Source organism: Salmo trutta, chromosome 17 (assembly GCF_901001165.1).
Source record: "Salmo trutta chromosome 17, fSalTru1.1, whole genome shotgun sequence".
Taxonomy (NCBI): domain Eukaryota; kingdom Metazoa; phylum Chordata; class Actinopteri; order Salmoniformes; family Salmonidae; genus Salmo; species Salmo trutta.
This window is the reverse complement of record NC_042973.1, coordinates 51,750,261-51,760,069: the sequence shown is the minus strand read 5'-3', so window position 1 is coordinate 51,760,069 and position 9,809 is coordinate 51,750,261. Positions and strand designations below refer to the sequence as shown.

Below are 9,809 nucleotides of genomic sequence, written 5' to 3'. Positions count from 1 at the left end.
TTTGAAACAGTGTCCAAGGAAAGATTTTTGTCATGTGAGCTCATTGATGTGAGAAATGGTGTGTTTGCAGTCGAAAATAAATGTTCTGGTCCAGCAAAACCCATACATGTTGTGAAAAATACTTGGGCTAATTCAGTTCCAACTGTGTTCAAAACTGATATGCATTCTGGAGTATTAAAAGCTGTTGAATTGTACTTTTTCTTGACTTTCACATATACTGTGTTCACAGAAACAGTGGGGATCTTCTACATCCTGAAATATATTCCTGGGGGGGTATTATTATTATTATTTACTATTATCATCATTATTGTTATCACTATCAAACTAAACAACCTACTCTTTCTTAACTTACAGTACGCTCTGTACATTGCAATGGAAGCAAAGTGTGAGGTATGTATAAATGATGAAATTCTCATCACTAGTGGATATGTTTTTTTGGGATCCCCATCCGATTGTGTGATTTTTTTCAAAGGAAAACATGCAGCAAATTAGGCGGCGGTGGCGCCTAGTTCTCCTGCAGAACATTCCCACTGCCGTCTTGAACATTATCAAAACTTTTAATTTGCATCCTTAAAATCACTTGTTTCACTGTAGCCAGACTGACCTGAATATATGTTCATATTGAATGTATGTCATTCACTCACTAAGGTCTGAAGAAGAGAGGTTGAAAGATGGAAAAGGTGGTGAAAGCAAAACACACTACACTACAGGTAGGAGGTGTCATATGATGGGTGGTATAGTTATAAACCAATGTTTTCAAGACTTAACCCCCCCCCCCTCCCCCCCACCTCTCCAATATATTTCAGGATGTAGAAGACACCCCCCCAAGAAGTCACATCAGCATCCAGCTCTGCAGGATCAGGTACTGTATAGGCTATTAGCTAAAGTCAGGTGCATTCTTGTACCCATTCATTTTTGTCCATTTCAGTTGGGTTTTCCCTTACATTACTTAATGACCACAATCGGTTTTCTTTCTAGACGATACTGAAAACAAAATGCATGGCGAACTGGGAGCTGTGAACTGGGTATGTAGTCTACTGTGTGTAATGCTGAAGGCTTGAGGCATGGCAAGATATAATAGTTGTGATGACTTGTTGAGTAGTTCTAGATATCACTGAAACCCCCTTTAGTAATAGGGGCTTTTGTTTGCATGGTGGTATTGTGAAAGTGGGGTGTAATTTGTCTTGATCACCCAATGAGGCACTACTCTTAATATTTATTCTTCCTTTTTCTCCAAGGAAGCAGATGTTCTTCTAAGAGACACCCTAGAGGCAGCAAGGTGGTGCGAACTCCAAACATTTAAAGGCCCCGTTTCCCTCCCTAGTGTAATTGGGAGGGACGGGGAAGACCGCATTACAACCCTTAAAGAACTACGGTTGTATGATGGCCTGGATGAAGAGGAAAATATTATCCTCAAGGAACCATTCATGTTCCTGTTACAGAGAGATTATGAGATGTTCTATGTGGAGCCAGTTGACAACAAGAAAATTACTGTCTTTGCCTATTCTGAGGAGCAGGAGTGAAGCCATTTTTTGAGGAGTGGTCAAACCTTGTTTTTGTCTGTCTTGTTAATTGTTTCAATTATTAATTGTGTTATGTTGTTTAGTAAAGATGACATAGAAGTCACCCGAGTCTGATCTCTTTACTGGAGCTGGTATAATTTAATGTACAAAGCACATTCAGCTTGTCAGTATGTCTTTATGGTACAGTCTGTCTCCATTCTCATGAGGAAAGTAAATAGCATTATAAATCAGAATAGGTAGTAACTGTGTGTGTGTGTGTGTGTGTGTGTGTGTGTGTGTGTGTGTGTATATATATATATATATATATATATATATATATATATATATATATATATATGCTCAATGAAATAATATAATTACAAAGTTATAACATTTGTCAACACAATTTTAACAGTACATGACATACATAGCAAGTTGGTTGTTCACTGCAACAATATCAGTAGCTTGTCTGAAATATGGCATGAAGCAAAAAGTGTTACAACACATCCGCTGGTACTTTATATAATATTTATTTCTTGCGATCTTCAAAAATGAAATACGTTTGTATTCAACGTGTGCCTTGCGCAAACGTGTGCGTCTGTATTCAGTGTGTGACCATCAAACCTTGGACCCCAAAAAAGGGGGGCGGGGTCAAACATGGGTGGAGTCAAACGTTTGACTTACTCTTGTGTTACTGACTGCCAAAGGTGCTTTAACAAAGTACTGAGGAAAAGGTCTAAATACTTATTTAAACTTGATATTTCAGTTTTACATTTAATACATTTGCAAAAAAAATCTAAACCTGTTTTTGCTCTGTCATTATTGGGTATTGTGTGTAGATTGAGGAGGTGAAAAAAACAATTTAATACTTTTTAGAATCAGGCTGTAACGTCACAATGTTTCCGAAGGCACTGTATAATGCATTTTTTTGTTTGTTGATAAAACCATCAATAGAGTTGAAATTGCAATGGGGCTTGCATTTTTATTTGGTACATGGGAATTTAACTGCAAAACACATTTTTATGTGCACTACATCATCACTCACAGACTTTTATCAACACAATTTGATGGAAAAGCATCTGGTGCGTATATATTGTTTTTAAGCAGCAGGTGCCTCAGATTTCAGTAGTGTTTCCTTGGTTTTCATGAATGCTTCCTCACATTGTTCTGTCCATTTCCGTGTTTGGTCCTGACAAAGTAACTGATGCAGCAGCTTCGGGATAAAGCGTCCTTAGTAATTCTTGGCTCACGTTCTGAGGTGATGGGGTGTCCTAGATGGCTTTGACCTTGGACGGAGCCTTGTGACGGCCCAAATCGTTGATGGCGTGTCCACGGTTTTCAACCGATGATGGGAAGAATGCATATTTGTCCTTACAAACTCGCAGTCCGTAGTACTTCAATCTCTGTAAGGTTGCATCCATGTTCCCGGAGACGGTCCTCTTTACCAGTAACGAGAATGTCATCCAGGCAGCATTGTACTCCTGGCAATCCACTTAAGATCTGGTCTATCGCCCTCTGGAACAGAGCTGGCGTGCTTGTAATTCCAAACAGTAGACGACAGTACCTGAAGGTCCCCTTATGTGTCACGACCAGCAGCAGCTCCTCTGACATTTCATCTACCCCCAGCTAAGCCCGCAAAAAGGTTGTCGATCTGTGGTACCAGATACTGCTTAGCGGACAACACAGGGTTAACTGTGACTTTAAAGTCCCCACATATTGTGATTCAACCATCCTTAACGACTAGTACGATAGGTGTTTGCCCATTCACTCACCCTGACCGACTCCAGTACTTTGTTCTTGACTAAAGTGTCCAAGTCAGCCTCAACTTTTAGACTGATAGCATAAGCTATGTCTCATGCTTTCAGAATCTTTGGTTTCTGGCTTAATGCTAAGCTTCAATGTAATGCCTTTCATGCTACCCAGCTCTCTACCCAGCTCTCTAATGTTTCTTGAAGATGGCGGATAGGCCTGTGTTTCCATGTGTCATTGTACAAACTGATAGCCAGTCCAGTGTGATTTTCTCCAGCCACGAACGTTACAGTAGTGATGGATAGACTCCTTTCCTGAAGTAGAGTGGTAGCTTTTTAGTTGTCTGTTTAACTGAACTGTGACATCAGTGATGCCTCTCACGGCGAAAGATTCACCTTTAAGTCTTTAACATGTGTGCTGACAAGTGAAAAGTGTTTCTGTCTTTTTTTCTTCTTTTTTTTAGGGGTGGATCAGCATAATATTGTGGAAAGATTCTTGCTTTCATCAATGTAATTGTCCGCATCATTTCCAATCCCCTATATCTTTTTTTGGTAAATATATATATCCATATACATACACGTACATACCCATACATATACATATGCATACATAAACATTCATACATATACACATATATACATACACATGTACCTATATACATAAACATACTTTTTTAAGAATATACCTTTATTATTCCCCGCAAACCCTACCATCCTTCCCCCAATTGGAGTAAACTAATAAACAATAATCCTTAGCCTTCTACCTTCAGTTTATACATCTTATACACATTTTACAGACACAATCTATTTTACAATAGTTATATTTTGTTTGTTTTTAGTCCTTCCTCCATTTCTGATGTCCATCCGGTTTGATTTCTATTTGTAACTGTGCTATTTCACAAAATTTCTGAACCTACAGTACTTAAGTATCAAATGTAAAAGTATAAACCATTTCAAATTCCTTATATGAAGCAAACCAGAAATCATAATTTTTTTTTTTTTTTATTGATAGCCAGAGGCACACTCCAACACTCACATAATTTATAAACAAAGCATTTGTGTTTAATGAGTCCGCTAGATCAGAGGCCGTAGGGATGACCCGGGACTTTCTCTTGATAAGTGTGTGAATTAGGTAATCTTCCTGTCAATAAGTAAGGAGTACTTTTGGGTGTGTATGGAGTAAAAAGTACATTATTTTCTTTAGGAATGTAATTAAGTAAAAGTTGGCAAAACTATAAATAGTAAAGTAAAATACAGATACCGCAAAAAACTACTTAAGTTAAGTACTTTTGCTCTTTTGTATAGCTTCATTCTGTAGCCCACTAGTCTGTCACTAATGGAGTCATTTAGAACATTGTTAAACTCACAGTGCACTGGTAGTTTGTTTAATGCAGCAGCAAACATTGTCACTGATTCTACCTCTTTCTGATTTCTCCCGTGGAACCTAAACTTTTTAGCAATAACTAGTGTCCATTCAGTATTTCCACAATATCCCCATACATCTTATTACCTGGCCTGTCTGTCTTTAGCATGCTGTGTAGTAAATTAAATGTATTTGGCCATATATACAAAAAAATTGAGCCACAATTTTATCGTCATTTTGCAAGAACAAAATATGCAAACCATTCTGTATATGAGCTCCGCTGCTCAACACTTTCATCAAACTATCCATTGCTTCCAACAATTTTTCGTTTCTCAATAGGCTCCTGATTGTCACTAACTTCAATATTGTCCTCAACCCAGGCAATATTTTCCTCAGTGATGTGATCTTCTTTCACTTCACTCACTGACGTTTCATCCTCAAGTTCGCTCATTTAGCAGTTTTGAATTCCAAAGTTCGTCTTCACAGTTGAATAAATGTCCTTTCGTTTACTCACTCCTCCCTTTTCAATCACGTTGTTTTCCCACTCCGACATCCGTCTCGAATCCTTTTCTGCCATCCATGACAATTCTAACTTTCTCTCTTAGCTAGCTCTACTATGCACTTGCTCCTTCTAGCAATACACTGTGCTAACATTAGCCCAGACCAGGGGTCCCCAATTACATTCAGCCGAGTGCCGATTATTTTTCTTTGACGGATGGTCAGGACTACGGAAAAAAGTTATAAATAATTAGTACACTGTAAATTGACCACAAGAATCCCAAACAGATACTTAGTATTTGACAAAAACAGAAACATTTCAAACCTTGATTATATTGGGAGACGATCACATATGGCTCTCTATTTATGTGCGGGAATACTTGGGAACAGATATCCTAAATTAAAATCACTTTGAGAGGATTTCCTGTAGGTTTGTGTAACGCCCTGGCCATAGAGAGGGGTTTTTGTTCTTTATTTTGGTTAGGCCAGGGTGTAACATTGGGTGGGTGTTCTATGTTCATTTTTCTATGTTTTTGTATTTCTTTGTTTTGGGCCGTGTGTGGCTCCCAATCAGGCACAGCTGTAGTTCGTTGTTGCTGATTGGGAGTCACACATAAGTAGCCTGGTTTTCCTTTGGGTTTTTGTGGGTGATTGTTTTCTGTTTAGAGTGTAACCGGACAGAACTGTTGCTGGTCGTTTTGTTTATTTTGTAGTGTCCATGCGTTCCATTAAATATCTTGAATGATGAACACATCCTCCGCTGCACCTTGGTCTCATTTTAACGACGGCCGTTACAATTTGACAGTATTTTATGTCCAACAACTAAAATGTATCACACATGGGATGAATTTTCAGGAACCCTGGCTTAGACTGTACTACGGAAAATAACAGCTTTAAACATGTAAAAACGGACTTATTCCAGACAGCATAGATACTCTAGGTTCAGACTTACTCGTCGACACACTTTTGTTATGTCTCGTGGGTTTCATAAAACACGTCTGTATAACAATTAAATACTGATGAGACGAGAATCAGTTCTACCATTTGTATGTGTTGTAGATGAGCACGTTCATATAAATGGTTGAACTTCTTCCCCGTCTCATCAGTATTTAGGTGGCACAACCCCAATACACAGCATTATTTCCTGGCTCTTACAGGTGTTTCTGTACTGTTCACTGACAGTGAGCTAAGGAGTATGTCCCACATGGCACCCTATTCCCTACATAGTGCACTATTTTCGACCGGGACCCATAGTGACCTATGTAGGGAAGAGAGTTCTACTTGGGACACAGCAAGAGTTACCAGACTAGTTTGCATAACAATATGCCAGATTGACTAGCCTGGTCCCAGATCTGTTTGTGCAGTCTTGTTACAGTGTGCGTGGCAATGACCATGCGAGTTGACAAGGCATCACATAAAGATCTGGGACCAGGCTACATATTGACTCCTTCCACCTGGCTGCTATTTGAAACCATGACATAGATGAAAGTGTATTTGGTCTCAGTGCCAACAATGTACCAGTGCGTGAACACGGAGCATTGTGTCAAATCAAATCCACGCTCCAATCCGGTTCAGACAGACAGACACCTTCATGGGGCTTGTTGTTTTTGATCCAAAATCGTTCATGTAAAAAATACACGTTACAGATGTGTTTTGTTACAGCTAGGAACAGTGATGGGGGCGATCTTCATAGCAGTGTGTTTGGACATAAAATACTGTAAAATCACCAGGAAATAAGCTCAAAGTGATTTCAATTTAGGTAATCTGTTCCCAACTATTCCCACGCATAATAGAGAGCGATATGTGATCATATCTCAAATCGAATCAATATTTGAAATGATTTCGGGTTTTGTCAAATACAACATCTGTTGGGGATTCTTGTGATCAATTGGTGGTCTACAAATTATTAATAACTGTGTTCCGACCATCTGCTCAAGGAAAAATCGTCCCACAGCTGAATATAATTGGGGACCTCTGCTCTATGTACTGGTATTTGACAGAACGATTACCTGTGCTGAAAGACATTGCCGTTCGTATATTACTATATTACATTGCATCTCGGTTTTAACAGTATGATCCAAGCAGGGATTCCTCACCGTGTGCTTTAAAATCTATTTTTGCTAGAGAAACTGCTATCAAATGATGGTTCCTTGTTTATGGTCTTAGATCAGGTGTTCTTAGACATCAGACCGTTCTGCCAGTTTGTCCAAAGTCAAATTTAAAAAAAAAAAGAATCAAAGTACTTTTCAGAAGTAGTTTCATAGCACGGGTGTGTGTGTTTATGCATACGTACTGTGAGTGATTGCGTAACTGTATGCAACGTGCGTAAGTGTGTTGGTAGGTGTGTCTGCTAACGCGTGACCTGTGTACACCTTTTCCATCTGCATAATCTGGGAATGGGATCCATATAAAATGGATGTGTCACACTGTGGGCTGAGAACAAAGAATGTTGGGATGCATTCTATGAACTGTCAGAAGTAGGAGAGGTGTTGCAGGGGTTTATTTTAGTGAGCCATTCACATGTTTTCAAGACATAAATCTTTCCTTGAAAAATCATGAAATGCTTTTCCCTCTCCCTCTTCGGACACTCCTCTCACTCTCTCTGATTGTCATCACCTTGAAGGTAAGTTTGATACATGAATGAAGTTGTAATGAAGTTATGCAAACATCGCTATACTGGGGAATTATCAATTGAAATGAATCAGAAGTTACATTGAGCTGGGTGAATGGAATATGGAATGACAGTCATCCAATATGCTGTAATAGAAATAAGGCCATGCTCATGAAAAAAAAGAATGGTCCTCCCACATCTTAAACGGCACCAACCGCCACTGCTCTCTACCTCTGTTAGCCTTCGGCAGGTGGACTGACAGCCTGTGTTTTGATGCAGGGATTAGTGAAGATTGCATATCAGTGCCATTTAATGAGGGAGGATTATTCTTTTTTTTTATGAGCATGGCCTTATTTCTATTACAACATATTGGATGACTGTCATTCATATTCCATTCACCCAGTTCAATGTAACATCTATAGGTTTAGGCTACTACATGATACAACAATTTCCCCTGTACCCATCATGAGGTTGCTACAATCTAGTCTATGAATGAAAGTTTACAGCGTAGGTGCAATGATCAAGAGAATTGAGTAATCAAGGTGACAGACAGTGACACATTCAATATCACCTTGCACACTCTTGCCTGCATTTAGTTGATCTAGGGTGCAATAATTAGTCCAACAGTTACAAATGTGAGTTTCTATTGGACAAATTCAGGTATGTTTATCTCTGTTTCGTTGTGTTTGCTTCCGTTTAAGAAACGTTTTTCAACAGAATATTCGGAATGAATACATCCCTGATCACACGCAAATACAATTCACTTTCATAGCAGCCACATAGAAACAGCATGATCACTTTTCTCGTTGTATATAATTCCTCCTCGCAACTATCTATGCGCTCTCCTCCTCTCACCTTTTCCCTTCGCTTGTGGACTTCAGTGCACAACAAATCAGCTGTCTGTGACTTGGCGAAAAAAAACGTTCCAAGCCAAACCTTTCCTATCATGACCGCTAATCGCTTACGCACAGCCTACATCGTTGTCATGTCATACCCCCTGTATATAGCCCCACTATTGTTATTTTACTGCTGCTCTTTAATAATTTGTTATTCTTATCTCTTACTTTTTTAACTCCATTGTTGGTTAAGGGCTTGTAAGTAAGCATTTCACTGTAAGGTCTACACCTGTTGTATTCGGCACATGTGACAAATACAATTTGATTTGATAGTCACCATAGCTACTATAACTAATGCGTTAGTAAACCCCCTACAATCATGCAGTACAGTGAACAATCAGAAAGCAGTTCATCAGAACCCTGGTGGGCCCGGTGGCAGTAAACTAATAAAACCAAAAGCCTTACCTTGACTTGGAAGAGTTCCAGTTTTGGATAGCCATAGCCAGCTAACTAACATAGCATCCCTCTCTGTTTGAGTCAGGCGTTTGAGTAGGCTAAACTAGCTAGCTGCATTCGCTAGCTAAGTGAGTCTCTCTCTCTCTTGCTTCTCCTTAATTTTGGAAGAAATTCATTTGTTCAAAACTGTTCAACTATTGTCTCTCTCTCTCTGAGTCAACTACTCACCCAATTCTATGCACTGCAATGCTATCTAGCTGTAGCTTATGCTTTCAGTACTAGATTAATTCTCTGATTTTTTTGATTGGGTGGACAACATGTCAGTTCATGCTGCAAGAGCTCTGATAGGTTAGAGGACGTCCTACAGAAGTTGTCATAATTACTGTGTAAGTCTATGGAAGGGGGTGAAAACCATTAGCCTCCTAGGTTTTGTATTGAAGTCAATGTACCCAGAAGAGGATAGAAACTAGCTGTCCTCCAGCTACACCATGGTGCTACCCTACAGCGTGCTGCTGAGACTACTAGAGACCATCATTGCAAAACAGTATGTTTTAATCAATTATTTGGGATGTGAATATATTTAGTTTGGATTTATCTATGCATATTAATGTGAAGGACTGTGACATGGATACCACTGCGGCTGCTCTTATTTACATCAGGGAATCTGTGTTACGCAATTGCTTTTGCTGTGTGCGTGTGTGTGTTTCTTAGTCAGAGCAACTGTCCGAATGTGGTCAACAATGCTGTGACTTATTCTGACCCCTCTGGGCCACACAACCTGATCTCATGACTCCA

The 9,809-nt window shown here is 39.3% G+C and overlaps 1 long non-coding RNA gene across 1 annotated transcript; it reads left to right on the top strand.

Annotated features, from left to right (window-relative positions):
* The first annotated feature begins 809 nt into the window (after positions 1 to 809).
* LOC115151326 (uncharacterized) lies at positions 810 to 1,626 on the top strand. Its single transcript, XR_003867276.1, has 3 exons — positions 810 to 862; positions 979 to 1,025; positions 1,239 to 1,626. It is a non-coding gene; the product is annotated as an uncharacterized LOC115151326 (long non-coding RNA).
* The last annotated feature ends 8,183 nt before the right edge of the window (positions 1,627 to 9,809 follow it).